Below are 16,202 nucleotides of genomic sequence, written 5' to 3'. Positions count from 1 at the left end.
ACAGAGCTGCCCCCAATTCCTTGCCAGAGGGAAATGACAGAGCTGTAGGTGCTCTGGGTGTCCTGGTTGCTAGGCGGCAACGGAGGCTACGGCAGCTCGCGGGTCGCCATGGTAACCGCAGAGCCCGAAGCGCTGTTACCCTCTAGACCACCGTAGGGGGGTGCAAGAAGGGCCTAAGGTGTGGCATCCCGGAAGCTAGTGGATAGGTCAAAGGCGAGGCTGGGATGAAAGACCCAGCTGACTTTCACTTCCATGTTTTCTCACCTCCCCTCAGGTCACACCTGCGCAGTTTGAGCCAGGCATAACAGTTGTAGGAGAAAAATAAAATGGGGCTTTGGATCCCGCCAAGCCAGATCTTTCATTTTACAGATGAAATAGAACCCACAGAGGGAAAGACACTTGTTGGTGACCACACAACTGCAGTCCTGCAAATAGAACTGAAGAGAAAATGGAAAAGAAGAAAATGATGCAGATGACCAAAGACCTCATCTAGAATGTGTTGTTGTTTAACTTATCATTTTAAAATTTAAATTGTTTTAAACCGCAGCATTCACCTGATGAGTTAAAAGAACACCACAATGCCACATGGAACTTACGAATCTCCTTCAGCTTATCATATGCATTTTTTTCTTCCTGTACCATTTTCTTCAACTAGCGTCTTTCCCTCTGGGCTTCTATTTCATCCTTAAAAGGAAGGAGCTGGTCTAGCTAATCTCAGAGCCCATTACTCTTTATAATAAAGCAAAGCCTTCATTTTCATAAACTCAGCCAGGTTAACTGGGCACACATTTACTGGGCATACAAGTGGGTAAGATCCTCTTGCGGCTACAGTCCATTTGGCAGTCAGATGTCTCTGTAACTGGGCCCCTGGCAGGTTCAGTCTAAAGGCAGCCTAGCCTAGGTCCCTTGGATTCATGTATCTGGTTGTAATGTTAGAGAACATTAACCATGAACAAAAATTATCTTGAGAATAATTGCAAGTTAATTAACCTTGCAATTTTATTTTAAAAACAAAAACTCAGGGGCGCCTGGGTGGCTCACTTGTTAAGTGTCTGCCTTCGGCTCAGATCATGATCCCAGGGTCCTGGGATCCAGCCCCATATGGGGCTCCCTGCTCAGCGGGGAGCCTGCTTCTCCCTCTACCACTCCCCCTCTTGTGTTCCCTCTCTCACTGTCTTCTCTCTATATATATCAAATAAATAAAAATCTTTAATTAAAAAAAAAAACTCAGAGGGGCACCTGGGTGACTCAGTTGGTTAAATGTCCTATGCTTGATTTCGGTTCAGGTCATGATCTCAGGGTCGTGAGATTGAGCCCGGCAACCGGCTGCACCCGGGACATAGAGTCTGCTTAAGATTCTCTCTCTCCCTCTCCCTCTGCCCCTCCCCCTACCTCACCCCCACCTTAAAAAAAAACAAACTCAGAGACACAGTTAATCAAAAAAGTATGATGTGAGAATAATCTTAATTTCCAGTCCCTCATTCTTTCTCAGCCCTCCTTCCATATCCTGTCTTTGGCTCATTTTGTCCACTTCTTGGTTTCTAAGCTGAGTCCCCTGTGTTTGGCTGGAAAAGCCCTCAGATGCCATTTGCATCTCGGAGTGTCTGGTAGGATCAGTCTTCCCACACAGCTAACCACATCCCAGTCACTGAACACCCTTGTCTGTTAACAGAGGTATCTGGGGAAAAACTTCCTGGAATAGACATTTTTCATGATTCCAAGCTCATGAGGAAAGAGTGGGGCCAGGCCACAGTGCCAGGGCAAAGATGGGATGCTAGGATGCACCTGGGGTTCCACTTAGAAACGACAAGAGTTGATAAACAAGGGTCTGGTCTGATAAACAAGTGACTGGCCGAGCAAGGTGGCTGAACCAGAAGCTAAAGTGAGGTCTTCCAATGCCTGGCCCTTGTGACCCTTGCAGGAACTACATTGCCCTTGAGGTGACACCGCTCAGGTCTAGCCTGAGTCGCCACAGCTGGGATGGAGAAGGAGTCTATGGGGCCCTTCAGTTCAGTCCAGGAGAACAGGAGACCACCAGGGAGTTTTTGTGAGGATATCCAGGGCAGCAGGAGCTCAGAAAACGGAGGCTCAGAAAACATAGGTGTTAGGTGAAATTTCTGGGGGACTTGTAGAGGCTTCAAGCTTGACTTGAGGGTAGTTGCCAGGGTCAGTAATGGTTCGGAAACTGCCAAATTCATGTTCTCGTTGTTGTTATGCAGAGGACTTTTCAGGAGTAGAGGGTCCTAGTGGCCAGCAGGTGGCGCTAGAGCCCAGGGCTCCGCGGACCGACGCCTGGAAGTTCTAAACTGTAGCAGGTGTTGGTCTGATGTGAGGGGAGCACCCTGGCGCTGAGAACTCGCTTCCCCTCGTGTACAGCTCGAAGCTCGGCCTCAGATCTAGCAGTGGATGACTGAAGCTACGCAGCCTCCACTCAGCGCCTCAGTCGTGTCCTCGCGGCCTGAGAGTGCATGGAAGACAGGACCCGAGTTCCCTGTTGGTCCAGTAATCTCTGGTTCTCTGGCTGAACAGAGTCGGATCTGGGCGAGTACCTGCGTCAGGTCCCATTTTTTCTCACGAATTCTCGTGGAAACCAGGGGGTGGAACATTTTTATGAACGTTTTAAGGGCCTGGAACTCGGATATTCCTGTGTTGTGGGGAAGGCCCCAGCCAGAAGGCTTGGACCAACGGCGGGCCAAGTGAAGAATTGAAGGTCAAATCCAAGTGGATATTAAGGATAGAGCAGATAAATGTAAGGCATCTGGCATTAGCGACGGGTCTTTTCGCCTCTGCCCTAGCTGGGACAAAATCCCGCTGAAGAGTGCATCATCCGTTTCCCCAGCAGAGGGGCGGCCTCCTGCCCACCGTGTCGCGGGCTGTGACGAGGCTTTGGAGCACAACTCGGGCACCTGGTGGTCCCCGCCGATCCTCCTGGGCCAGGACCTCAACTGGACCTGTGAGATGGTCTTTTCAGCTGCAGTACTCCCAAGTCCGGGGAAGACGCCGAGGTAGTTGTCATGGAGACAGGAGGGCGCAGAGAAGAACGTGCTCCCAGCTCTTGATTGGCTGGGAGGCTGGTTAGCGCCACGCCCCACGCTCGCGGCGTAGCCATCAACCCCCCGGTGTAGACTGCCCTCGGAAAAACCTGCCTCCCACCTCTCTTGGCCCTGTGGCCGGACGACATCGGCCGACCAGGATACCTGACCTTCAGCGGCAGAGCCGGCCAGGTAGGGCGGGCACTTCTCCTGAGAGGAGACTGCCGCTCCCCTCTCAGTGCCCTTGGCCCTCCCGCCCAGAACATGGTCCCTGAACGGAAAGAAGGGGACAATGAAAAGCAAAACTCAACTTTGCCTCATTTGGCAAAAGTCTTACAGGTGAAAGCTACCTACCACTCTTAAGTTGTCATTTTTGCTTCGTTTTTGCCCTCTGTGTATTCCTTACCAATTTTCCAGTGCATCAGTGCATTTTAAAAGGTTTTAAAACGATTCCATCCAGCATTAAAGTTGCTTAGCCACCCCGGCAGAAACGTAAGTGCATTTGTGAGTTCCTTAGAGGAAACCCACCAATACCTGACTTGGGAGATCTGGCTTCACTTCAACCTCTTCCAACTTCGTCAGCTCCTTCTCACACCCAGTTAGTTCCACAGCCCGTAATGTGGTGAGCTGCACCCCTCACCCACCGGGAGCTAAGCACAATTGTTTTCTAGGTATCCACTTACTACACAATGAGAATTCAGGCTGCTCTCCCTACACACAGCCTGTTCTCTAATTCCCTTTCCCTTTCTCTGGAAGGCATTGGGGGTAATTTATGTAGCCTCCCCTTTTCCTGGGTGTTCTCAATGTTTGAGAGGTTTTCTTTCTCACATCCATTTTTGGGAGTGGGGGGTGGAACACTGCAATTCCCCCCCTGGGCGGAGGGCTTGCCATTCTGAGGAATTCTTTTCTTTCCCATTCTAGTTTCTTTTATTTATTTATTTATTTATTTATTTGAGAGAGAGAGAATGAGAGAGAGAGAGCAGGAGAGGGGGGAGGGTCAGAGGGAGAAGCAGACTCCCCGCAGAGCAGGGAGTCCGATGCGGGACTCGATCTCGGGACTCCAGGATCATGACCTGAGCCGAAGGCAGTCGCTTAACCAACTGAGCCACCCAGGCCCCCCCCATTCTAGTTTCTTTATAGAGCCTGCGAAAAGAGGGGTGGTGTCGAGGCAACGGTTAATAGCAACAGGGCAAATTCAGCACCCGGCTACCCTTTTGTAAGACCTGAGAGTGTCTAGCCCCAAATGCTTTGTCTTTCTTTAGAATGCGAAAGAACTTAAATCCTCATCTGAGTCCCGGTTACCAATTTTGGGACAACAGGAAAAGATTCTCTTATTCTCTTGGAGTAATAAGTGCCTCAAGTATCTTAGTCGCAGTAGGCGTGGTCTGGGGAATTAGTGTCCAAACCTTCGGTAGTGACCCATGGGTGAACACGGCATAGGAGAGGCAACGGAAATAACATCTTGTGATGAAGATGCGACGCTGCCCCACTCCCTTCACTATGCTATTCCTGTAGCTGCAGTCAGTACCTGAAACATACCTTGTTGATATGTTTACGTTTTTATTGTTGGCCTCGTCCACAGCAGTGCACACTAGCTCCCCGAAGTAGAGTCTTTCCTTTCCCATCTGCCGCTGAATCCCGCCCCTAGCACAGAAGAGGTGCTCAGTGCCTATTATTGGAACAAATGGACGCACGAGTATCCAAGCCACACCGTGGACCCCGCTGCAGCTCCCCAGGGTGGCGCAGCGACCTCCCAGGCTGCCTCTACGGGACCCACACGCGGGGGCCTCTGGGAAGTGTAGTCAGCCACCGCCCGGGAGTTGCGGGACCGAGGCTCCGCGTGCGCAGGCGCACTTCCGGCTCTGCCCCCCGCCGCCCCCCCGCCCCCCCCCCCCGCCGCTGCGGCCATTGTCCGGCCCCAGTGCGGCTAAGGCCGCTTTGGGCCGTTCCTCCGCACATCAGAAGTGGAGAGGACTGAACCTGCAGCGGGTGCAGGAGGAGCTGGCCCGAGCCCCGAGTGGGCCCGAGGTCCCGAAATCCGAGTCCTCAGGAGGCGGTAATTCCGAGTGGGGTCGAGGCGGCACCTCCCACGGGTTTGGCTTGTATCCGCCCGGCCGCGCCCACCATCCTGCCGGTGGGACTGGGCGTGGTCAGAGGACGGTGTCCAGGATGCCGAGAGCCTTTAATTTGGGGCCGGGGGGAACGGCAGGCCTAGGCGCGGTTCGCGCATCTCCCTAACCGTCTCCTGGAGAAGTGGCTGAGGGGCGGAGGCGGGCCCGGTGCGGCGGGGAGGGGTCGGCGGTTGCAGCCGGGTGAGTGGGCCCTGTCCTCTCTCCCCAGCCCCAGTCTGGGAGCCGGCCCCGGCGAGGCAGGAATGGCCCCGAGGCCTCCGACGGCCGCGCCCCAGGTGAGCAGCGGGTCCCTCACTACCCCGGGGCGTGTTTAGAGCAGTCATTGTTCTCCGCCTGTGCGACGGCCTTTCCTGGCTTGGTCCTCCCCTCAGAGCCTCCCAGCGTGCGAAACCCGAGATGTCCAGAGCTGGGGGGAGTGGGCGCCCCAAAAAGCGGGCTGCACTGTGGGGAGGAGGGGACCAGGGCGGTGAGGTTCTGCGAGAAGAGTTGAGTGAATGTGTCGGGAAGTGTCACTGTTGAGAGTCCTGAGTGCCAGGCCAATTGCTTGAACTCTGTCACGGAATGGAGAAGGTAGGGTGACAGGATAGAAAACTAGAGAGGAGGAAGTAACTGTTAGGGAAGGAGAGAGCAGCCCCAGCCTCTGACCTCTCCTAAAGACCCCGTAGGAGCCGAAGAAGCTTGGTCAGGATTTGCCTTGGAAGAGGCTGGAGATGGGCTTTCTTGGGGCAGGAGGAAAAAAAAAACTACAACAACGTACAAAACAGGAAGGACCTGTCCCATAGCTTTTCGTGTTCTTTTTTTGCCTTAACAAGGGTATAATAGTGTACACCCCCAGATGTCCAGCCTTCAACTTCATTAATATGAAGCTGATTTTTTAAGTCATTTATTCTTGTGAGAGAAGAGGCATTTTCTAGAAGTATCAGAACTCTGAGGTTATGCATTGATTTACATAGCGTATATCTGTGAAACTATAACAAGGTTCAGATGGTATTTTAATCCACACTCTCTTTAGAATTAAGGAAAAATCACAGACTCTAGTTGTTAAGTGTGTGATACTATCAAAATCAATCCAGCGGCGCTGCCTGGCACAGTTGGTTGAGCATGTGACTCTTGAGCTCGGTGTTGTGAGTTTGAGCCCCACATTGGGTATAGAGATTACTTAAAAGTAAAATCTCAGGGTCATAAGGTCGGGCTCCGTGCTCAGTGGGGAGACTGCTTGAGATTCTCTCTCTTCCTTTCCCTCCACCCCTCCCCCCACTCCCGTTCGCATGCACGCATGCTCTCTCTCTCTAAAATAAATAAATCTTGGGGCGCCTGGGTGGCTCGGTTGTTAAGCATCTGCCTTGGGCTCAGGTCGTGATCCCAGGGTCTTGGGATCGAGCCCCGCATCAGGCTCCCTGCTCAGCGAGAAGCCTGCTTTTCCCTCTCCCACTCCCCCTGCTTGTGTTTCCTCTCTCACTGTCTCTCTCTCTGTCAAATAAATAAATAAAATCCTTTAAAAAAAGAAATAAATCTTAAAAAAATAAAACATTTTGTAGTAAATTAAACATATAATGCCTTTATATCTTTTACTTCTTGTATGTTTTTATTTTATAAGGGTGAGCCTTAAGGAGTAAAACAAGTAACAATACTAGAACAAGATAGTTGTTTGGTTTGACATGAGCCAGAGCAAATCACTGGTCATCAGTGCCGTTCCATATAAAGCACTTCCTCAGCAGGCTGTGAGAATTAGGATCGCTTAACGCAGTTAACACCTCATGGGGGTGTGGGGGTGATGATCCTTCCCGTAGGGGTTGCTTTTTTTTTTTTTTTTTTAAGATTTCATTTGCTTATTTAACAGAGAGAGCACAAGCAGGGGAAGTGGCAGGAAGAGGGAGAAAGAGAAGCAGGCTCCCTGCTGAGCAGGGCCCGATCTGAGGACCCTGGGATCATGACCTGAGCCGAAGGCAGGTGCTTAACTGACTGAGCCACCCAGGCGCACCAGGGGTTGCCTCTTTAAGGGTGAAAGTGGATTTGTGTTCTGAGCAGTGAGTGTTAGGGATGCTTTAAACTACACTTTCAAAGCTTTGTTGCCCAAGTACTCTTATTCAGTTATATTCTCTCAGAATGGCCTGAGAGTCCCCTTGGGTTACCTAACCCAGGCTGCAGGTAATGACCCTGGAGGAAGGACAGAACAACTGAATCTACAGAGGGGTTTTTTTGGCAGAAATTTCCCTTTGTCGGAGTTTCTTTTTCTCTGAGCTTGGCCTTCCAGGGAATGCAAGAGATGAGTAATTGAGTCATGTGACTGCTTATCCTGGAGGTTAACTGAGTGGGGGAAGCCTCATGCAGTATATAGCACAGGAGAAGTGGTATCAGGTGTTGTTTCTGAGGTTGGGGGGCTGCTGTGCCTACAGAGAGGGGAGAGGAAATTCTGCCCGCGGGAAAGAGTCAGTGGAGATGTCACTTTTGAATAGGAGCAGAGTCCAACAAGTGAAAATGAAGGGGGTGGAGATAGAGCTGAAGGACTTTGTGGGTCAGGGACATTGGGAAGCAAGAAGATGAGGGGCATGTTCATGAAACCGTTGTCCTGTGTGACAGTGGGTATGGGCTGCAGGCAGTGGGTAGATGAGAATAGAAGGGAGTTTGGACGTTTTTCTTTGTGGCCCTGGTAACCCATTCATTCATTCATCTATTCATTCAGCCGATAGCCATTGAACCCCTGTGATGTGCTAAGACACTTTTCTAAGCGGTTGGGATACATTAGTGAAGAACATTTATAATGATCTCTGCTTTTGTGGGGCTTACATCCTAGAAGGAGGAGACAGAAAAATTTAGTAAGTAACTTTTATAATATACTAGAAGCTGACAGTATCAGAGCAGGTAAGAAGGTCGAGAAAAGTAAGGGGGTTTGAGTGGCGAAGAAGGTGGCTTGTGGTAAGGGTACAGCTTAAATAGCGTGGTCAGGGTAAGCCTTATTCTTACTGAGATGGGGACATCTGGACAGACTGGAAGGAGGCGAGGGAGTTAGTGAAGCACAGGTCTGGAGAAGAGTGCTCTGAGCAGCAGGATGTGTGTATCTAGTGTGTTCAGGGAGCTGCAAGTGGTTGGTGTAGCTTGAATCACTGTTGTTGAGCAGGAAACTAAGATGATTTCTTCTTAGTTTTAAAGACTGCTGTGAATGACAAAATGTAGGAACAAGAGTTTGAAAGTCAGAGCTGCCATGAAGAGGTGTTTTGGGGCTGGGACCTTCCTCTGGTGTTTGGCTAACAAATACCTGAAGTGGCTCCAGAATGGAGGGGAACAGGAGCAGAGGGGGGATACCCTGAAAACCCTTAGGATCTATAGGATCATTAGTAGCTGTATCTGTGTAAACATTATGTATCGTTCTCTTCATGATGTGCACTACATTTTTAGTTAGGAAGAAAAGGTGAAGCCACCAAAACAGTGAGAAATGGAGAAAGTTTTATAAGAAAAAAGCTGCATATGGAGACCAGGTTTACCTGGAAGGGCAGGAAGTAGAGAGGGACCAGGACCTGGTCTCCATTGACTCCAGATCCCAAGAGCTCCATGGTTAGGCCATCAGGATGAATAGGCTGAGCCAAAGCTGGCTCAGGTCACCCCAACTCACACAGGATGCTCCTGACTCCCCAGGGGCAGCCAAGCCACTTGCTGAACCAGGTCAAGATGTTTGCAGTCAGGAATGTTCAAGCTCCCTGTGTCCAGAAGTCCCATTTCTTAGCCTTCTCCTGAGCTGACTGGAGCTGGGCTTTAAGCCCCAGTCCAGACACTCTTTCCCCTGGGTAAGGTCGGGTGCCCCTCGTTTGCATTCCCACAGCACCTGTGCACAGCGGTCGTGGTACTGTTTTTATGTCATATGGAGTTGTGTGTTTACCCATCCATCTCTGTACTAAGCTTTCAGCTAGCTTTTAGGGCAAGGCCATTTGACTGCTTTCATCCCTTTCTCCAAAGTACACACTCTGTAAGTGGGTGTCACCATAGCAAACACTCATGACCGTTTAACCCCAAGCAGTAATTTTGTACTTTCTGCATTTTCTACTAATAGAGCAAAAACTAGTTTTCCAGTTACAGTGACCCTAATTTTCTGATAAAACAATTGTGAGAAACAGTATAACTTTCACTGAACACTTTTAAGAAATTTTGTCCTTTAAAAAAATTTTTTTTTAATTTTTAAAATATTTTATTTATTTGAGAGATCGAGAGAGAGTGTGAGAGAGCACAAGCAGGGGGTGTGGCAGAGGGAGAGGGAGAAGCAGGCCCGCCGCTGAACAGGGAGCCCCATGTGGGGCTCTGTCCCAGGACCCTGAGATCATTACCTGAGCCAAAGGCAGACGCTTAACCAACTGAGCCACCCAGGCTCCCCAAGAAATTTTGTCTTTAAGACAATGTTAGGATGTCAAAAACCTGTTCTTCTAAGAACTATTTCAAAAAAATATGATTATTTTCCTCTCTTTTCTATGTCTTGTACTACTTTTATTTAAAATATATCTTATCAGGGGCACCTGGATGGCTCAGTTGGTTAAGCATCTGACTTGATTTTGGCTCAGGTCATGATCTCAGGGTCATGAGATAGAGCCCCGTGCATTGGGCTCTGAGTTAACACAGAGTCCACTTGAGATTCTCTCTCTCTCCCTCTGCCCCTCCCCCTGCTCGCTCTCTCTAAAATAAATAAATAAAAATCTTTAAAAATATATATATCTTATCAAAGCATGTGAGCATATATAAAATACAATTTTTTTAAATAGGAAAAAGTCATTTGTGATCCCTCTTTAGCACCTCTGTATTTGTTGTGATGAATTTCCTTTTCTCCCTATGTATGTTTTTCCCTTAAACATTTTAAATTTCATATAATTTCTATATGGATTTTTCTTTTGTTTTTTTAAAAAACACTTTGTTTTTTTTTTTTTAAAGATTTTATTTATTTGGGACAGAGGCATGAGCAGGGGGAAGAGGCAGAGGGAGAAGGAGAAGCAGACTCCCCGCTGAGCTGGGAGCCCAACTCAGGACTCAATCCCAGGACCCGGAGATCATGACCTGAGCCAAAAGCAGACGCTTAACTGACTGAACCACCCAGGTGCCCCTAAAAAACACCTTTAATGGCTGGTTTATATTGCTTTCCATGAACATACCAAAATTTATTTAACCATTTCTCATAGGACGTTAGGTTGTTTCTAAAATTTTTATGATTACAGATAATACTGGGATAAAATTCTCTTGGTTACAGTTGATAATTTTTTTTGAAAATATATTATTTCATCTGCGTTCTTAAGTGAAATAGCCCTTAGAGTGAGAAAGGAAGATCTTTCAGTGGTTTGGTGGCATGTTTATCCTTAAGTTGTAGAAACATTCAGATTGCTTTTCATCTTTTTCTGCCTTTTGAAAGAATTTACCTATAAAACATTTAGATCTAGGATTTTTATCAAGAGGATGATTTGGGAATAGTTTATTTCTTTCTTAATTATTAAGGTTTTTACTTTTTTGCGTCAACATTGGTGATTTAAAATTTAAAAATTATCCATGTCATTAAGGTTTTTCACATTTCAGGGCGCCTGGGTGGCTCAGTCGTTAAGCGGCTGCCTTCAGCTCGGGTCATGATCCCAGGGTCCTGGGATCGAGCCCCGCATCGGGCTCCCTGCTCAGCAGGAAGCCTGTTTCTCCCTCTCCCACTCCCCCTGCTTGTGTTCCTGCTCTCACTATCTCTCTCTCTGTCAAATAAATAAATAAAATCTTTTAAAAAAAAGATTTTTCACATTTCTTCGCATCTGCTATGTGTTTTACTGGTTTGTTTATTCCCTTTAAAGTCATTTGCTTTGTTGTTGTTGTTGTTGTTGTTAAGATTTTATTTTTAAGTAATCTCTACACCCAATGTGGGGCTCCAACTCAGAACCCCGAGATCAAGAGTCGCACACTTCACTGACTGGGCCAGCCAAGCACCCCCAGTTGTTTCTTTTATATACTAGATATGCCAACGGTTTTTCTGTTTGGCTGGTATTTAAGAGCAACCAGCTCTTTTTTTTTTTTTTTTTAAAGATTTTATTTATTTATTTGAGAGAGAGAATGAGAGAGAGCACATGAGACGGGGGAGGGTCAGAGGGAGAAGCAGACTCCCCGCTGAGCAGGGAGCCCGATGCGGGACTCGATCCCGGGACTCCAGGATCATGACCTGAGCCGAAGGCAGTCGCTTAACCAACTGAGCCACCCAGGCGCCCAGGAGCAACCAGCTCTTGATTTCAGCTCTTAACACCGTCATTTTTCTGTTTGCCCCTGTTCTTTATTTTCCAGAAATTTAATTCACTTAATTTTTTTTTTGATCCTCAAAATGACTCCTCATTTTCCTTCAGTAAGCATGACCCAGAATGGGCGCCTGGGTGGCTCAGTCAGTTAAGCATCTGCCTTTGGCTCAGGTCATGATCCCAGGGTCCTGGGATCGAGCCCCGCATCCAACTCCCCGCTCCTCAGGGAGCCTGCTTCGCTCTCTTCCTCTGCCTGCCGCTCCACCTGCTTGTGCTCTCTGTCTCTGTCAAATAAATAAAATCTTAAAAAAAAAAAAAAAGAAAGAAAGAAAAGAATGACCCAGACTCTGTATTCATTGTCTCAGCAGACATTTTTGGAATACCTTCTCTGTGCCAGGCAGTGGTTCTTAACTAGGGTCACACTTCACAAGTAGTCAGGAGAAGGAACCTGCTTCCTTTAGGATGTCAGTAGGGCTTCAGTGAGGAATTTTAGCAAGAGGGTGCACATAAATGACCGAGCTCAGTGCCTGGCCTGTGGTGAATGTTCACTGAATGTTAGCTGTTGCTCTTTTCTAATGAATCACCTGAGGAGTTTTTGAAAGTTGTTTGTCAGGGCCCTCCATGCATGGCAAGTTTTCTAAGTTGCTCTGATGATTCTGGACAATTCCAACATGATTGGTTTTGGAGATACTGAAATGAAAAAAAGCTTGAGAAAATGTTGAGGGAGAAGAACATGCATAAAAAAACGACAGTTCTAGAGGCGCCTGGGTGGCTCAGTTGGTAGAGCATGCAAGTCTTGATTTTAGAGTCGTGAGTTCAAGCCCACGTTGGTGGTAAAGATTACTTTAAAAAAACAAAATCTCAAAAAAAAAAAAAAAAGCATATATACTTAAAAACAAAACAAAACAAAAAGAAAAGCTACTATTCTGAAATGGAGATGTGGACCAAATGCCGAAGGGGGAGGCGGGGAGATGAGGGATCTGGAAAAGCTTCAGAAGGGAAGGGACCATTGAACTGGATCTAGAAAGGTGAGTAGGAATTTTTTCTGTAGAGCTGAGGGAACAAAGTACATGGTGGTCAGAATAAGTTGTACAAAGACAAGGAGCCTCGAAAAAGAATGATGTAACAAGGGCAAAGAGTCCATGTGGTAGAAGCATAGGGTGTATGGCAGGAGGCAAAATTGGAGAGAGATAGAGGCTTGTGTCACTATAAACTTCCCTTTAGAACCGCTTTTGCTGTATCCCAAAGATTTTGGACTGTTGTGTTTTCATTTGTCTCCATGTATTTTTTAATTTCCTCTTTGATTTCTTGGTTGACCCATTCACTGTTTAGTAGCTTGTTATTTAACCTCCACATGTTTGTGTCACTTCCAGATTTTTTCTTGTGGTTGATTTCTAGTTCATAGCATTGTGGTTGGAAAAGATGCATGGTATGCCTTCATTCTTTTTGAATGTCTTCAGACTTGTTTTGTGGCCTAACATATGACTTGTTCTGGGGAATGTTCCATGTGCACTTGAAAAGAATGTGTATTCTGCTGTTTTAGGATGGAATGTTCTGAATGTATCTGTTAGATCCATCTGGTCCAATGTGTCACTCAAAGCCACTGTTTCCTAGTTGATTTTCTGTTTGGTTAAGTGGAGTGTTAAAGTCCTCTGCTATTATTATATTACTCTTGATTACTTCCTTTATGTTTTTTTATGAGCTGCTTTTTGTATTTGGGTGCTCCCATGTTGGGTGCATGAATATTTACAATTGTTATATTTTCTTGTTGAATTGTCTCCTTTATGATTATATAATGTCTTTCTTTGTCTCTTGTTACAGTCTTTGTTTTGTTTTTCTTTTTTTTTTTTTTTTAAGATTTTTATTTATTTAGTAGAGAGAGCGTACAAGCAGGGGGAGTGGCAGGCAGAGGGAGAGGGAGAAGCAGGCTCCCCTCGGAGCAGGGAGCCCGACGTGGGGCTGATCCCAGGACTCTGGGATCATGACCTGAGCCGAAGGCCGACGCTTAACCGACTGAGCCATCCAGGTGCCCCTACAGTGTTTGTTTTAAAGTTTGTTTTGTCCAGTATAAGTAATGCTACCCCAGCTTTCTTTTCACTCCATTTTCATGGTAAATGCTTTCCTATCCTTCCACTTTCAATCTGCCTGTCTTTAGGTCTGGAATGAGTCTCTCCTAGAAAGCATAAAGATGGGTCTTCCTTTTTTCTCCATTCTGTTACCTTGTGTCTTTTGACTGGAGCGTTTTATCCATTTACATTCAAAGGAATTATTGATAGGTCTGTACTTACTGCCATTTTGTTCCTTGTTTTATGGTTGCTTTTGTAGTCTTTTCTGTTCCTTTCTTCTCTTGTTCTCTTCTCTCACAGTTTGCTGGCTTTCTTTAGTGATAATACTTGGATTCCTTTCTCTCTCTCTCTCCCTCTTTTTTTTTTTTTGCATATCTGTTACTGGTTTTTGATTTGTGGTTACCATTAGGTTTGTATATAGAATCTTACACATATAGCAGTCCATGTTAAGTTGATAGTCTCCAGAGTTTGAATCCATTCTTTACTCCTCTCCCCCCACATTTTAGGTATATGGTGTCATACTTAATATCTTTTTTACTTTGTGACTCCCTTGACTGATTTTTTTATACATATACTAATTTTTTTTGCATACTGCCAGGCTTGTGGCACTGCTTTGGATGAACTCTGGCCAAGGGTATATTTGGGGGGCAGGTCTGCAGGAGAACTCGAGGGTTGGGGCAGACGGTGCCAGTAAGGTCCTTCCTGGTCTGCCGTGGGAGGGGGCCTGCAGCCTCCTGGGGAAACTGCTCAGACTGGGATGTAGGGTGAGTCCACAGAAGAGCACTGGGGCAGTGTGTACTGTCAGCAAGCGAGGTGGAGAGTGTTCACACTGCAGTAGTTCCCACAGGTGTCCATGTATTCAGGGTGGGGAGTGGGGGAGGGAAATGGCACCTGCCAGGTCTTTTGTTCTTGGAGAAGTCTCCCAAGGATCCCTGCCCCTCCAGCACATGCTCTGAGATTAGTAAATAAATCTCCTACCTCTGTACCTCAGGTGTTTTTCAAACTGCTCCCTGTGTGGTGTATCTCCATGGGGCTATTTATTGTGCTCTCTCTTCAAGGGCGGGGACTCAGTTTCCTATCAGCCTGTCTGGCTCTTCCAGAGCTGAACCCACTGATTTTTTTTAAAGTTGCATGAGCCACCCAGGTGCCTCAGTCTGTTGGGCGTCTGCCTTCTGCTCAGGTCATGGTCTCAGGGCCCTGGGATGGGGCCCTGCGTGGGCTCCCTGCTCGGCGGGGAGTCTGCTGCCCCATCTGCAGCTGCCCCTCCCCCCTGCTTGTGCTTGGTCTCTTGCTCTACTGGCAGGTGCTCTCTCTCTCAAACAAATAAAATCATAAAAAAAAAAAAACCTTTATTAAAGTTCCATGTGTGAAGCCCCACTTACTGTAGGAACTTTCAAAGTTAGGCCTCTCTGATTTTCAAAGCTGAATGTTACAGGGATTCTTTTTCCCAGTGCAGGTCCCATGAGCCTGGGGTTCCTGGTGTGGGGGTCTGCTTCTCTTCTCTCTCTGTACCCACGTTGTTCCTCCCTCCTTCTTACAGTTCCACAGATCAGTTTGGCTCCTCACCAGTCTTCACCCTTCCTACTCTCTTCATTATGGCCTCTTCTCCACATTTCACTGTGGAGAGTCTGTTCTGCCAGCCTTCAGATCATTTCCTGGGTTACTTGCAGAGGTGGGTGCTATCTAGGTGTATCCACAGGATGAGGTGGAGATCTAGGACACTGTAGAGCAACACTGTCCAGAAAAATATAAACTACATGTATAATTTAAAATTTTATAGTAGCACAATGTAGAAAGAAATAGGTGAAATTAATTTTAGTAATACATATTATTTAACCCAATATAACTGAAATATTTCTACATGAATGAGTATTTTAAAATTATTAATGAGCTATTTTACTTATTTCTTTATTTTGGTGCTAAGTCTTTGAAATCCAGGTGTATTTTACACTTGCCACACATCCGAATTTGAATTAGCCACATTACAAGTGCTCAGTAGTGACAGGTTTCTGGTGACTACCATATTAAAATGGATCTAGAAAGTTATTGCCTGGCTTAATGGTCATTGGCAGGGGAGGTTTTGAGCAGGATTTGAGAAATGAAGGGGAGGGATTATATGTAGGAGATGTTTTTTGAGGCTCTTAGTGATTCCAGGGCATAAAGGAAAAATGAAGAGGCAAGGATGAGGTCCAGGTTTCCAGGTAGGCTGCTATGGATGATAATGCCCTTAGCCTAAGCCTAAGTAGGGTGTGTGTGTATACGTGTGTGTGTGTGTGTGTGTGTGTCTAGAGGCTAATGTTAATAGTGACTTTTCTCCACACTCAATTGTTAGATACGCCCTTAACTCAGCTTACCAAGCTATTACTGGTCTGGAATCAGAGCGCATGGAGTACTTGAGTGAAAACGCCACACTATGTCTTAGCAAATGTAATATGTTCTAATTGGGCAAACTAACTTTGGCCTTAGAGGGAGTAGTTTGCGTAAATTTAATTGTTTTTACTTACTAGGTACCATTCTCTCATTTGCAGCTTTGCAAAGTTGCAAAGTTTCCTGAGTTAGAATTTGAGCAGGTTTCTCCTCCAGAGTTGGCCCATGTTAGAGTTGGGGGGGGTATCTGTTTATATTTGCAAGCCTTGTTCTGCAGAGCTGGAAGTGTCCTTTCACCCTTCTGCTCTTAAAACTCTTACGTTTTCAGTTCAGGGAACCCAGATACAGATGTTATAGATGAGAAGATTGGAC

The 16,202-nt window shown here is 46.7% G+C and overlaps 1 protein-coding gene across 1 annotated transcript in view; it reads left to right on the top strand.

Moving 5' to 3' along the window:
* The first annotated feature begins 4,924 nt into the window (after positions 1 to 4,924).
* Positions 4,925 to 16,202, top strand: part of CDH3 (cadherin 3) — a 126,644-nt gene continuing 115,366 nt past the window's right edge. Inside the window, exons 1-2 of the mRNA XM_064581285.1 lie at positions 4,925 to 5,088; positions 5,373 to 5,439. The gene's annotated coding sequence lies outside the window, so the exon portion shown is untranslated. The remainder of the gene's footprint in view (positions 5,089 to 5,372; positions 5,440 to 16,202) is intronic.

This window comes from Mirounga angustirostris, unplaced genomic scaffold, assembly GCF_029215605.1.
Source record: "Mirounga angustirostris isolate CCGP_5_RB_7025 unplaced genomic scaffold, mMirAng1.0.hap1 SCAF_16, whole genome shotgun sequence".
In the NCBI taxonomy this organism is placed as follows: domain Eukaryota; kingdom Metazoa; phylum Chordata; class Mammalia; order Carnivora; family Phocidae; genus Mirounga; species Mirounga angustirostris.
This window is presented reverse-complemented; position numbering and strand designations above follow the sequence as displayed.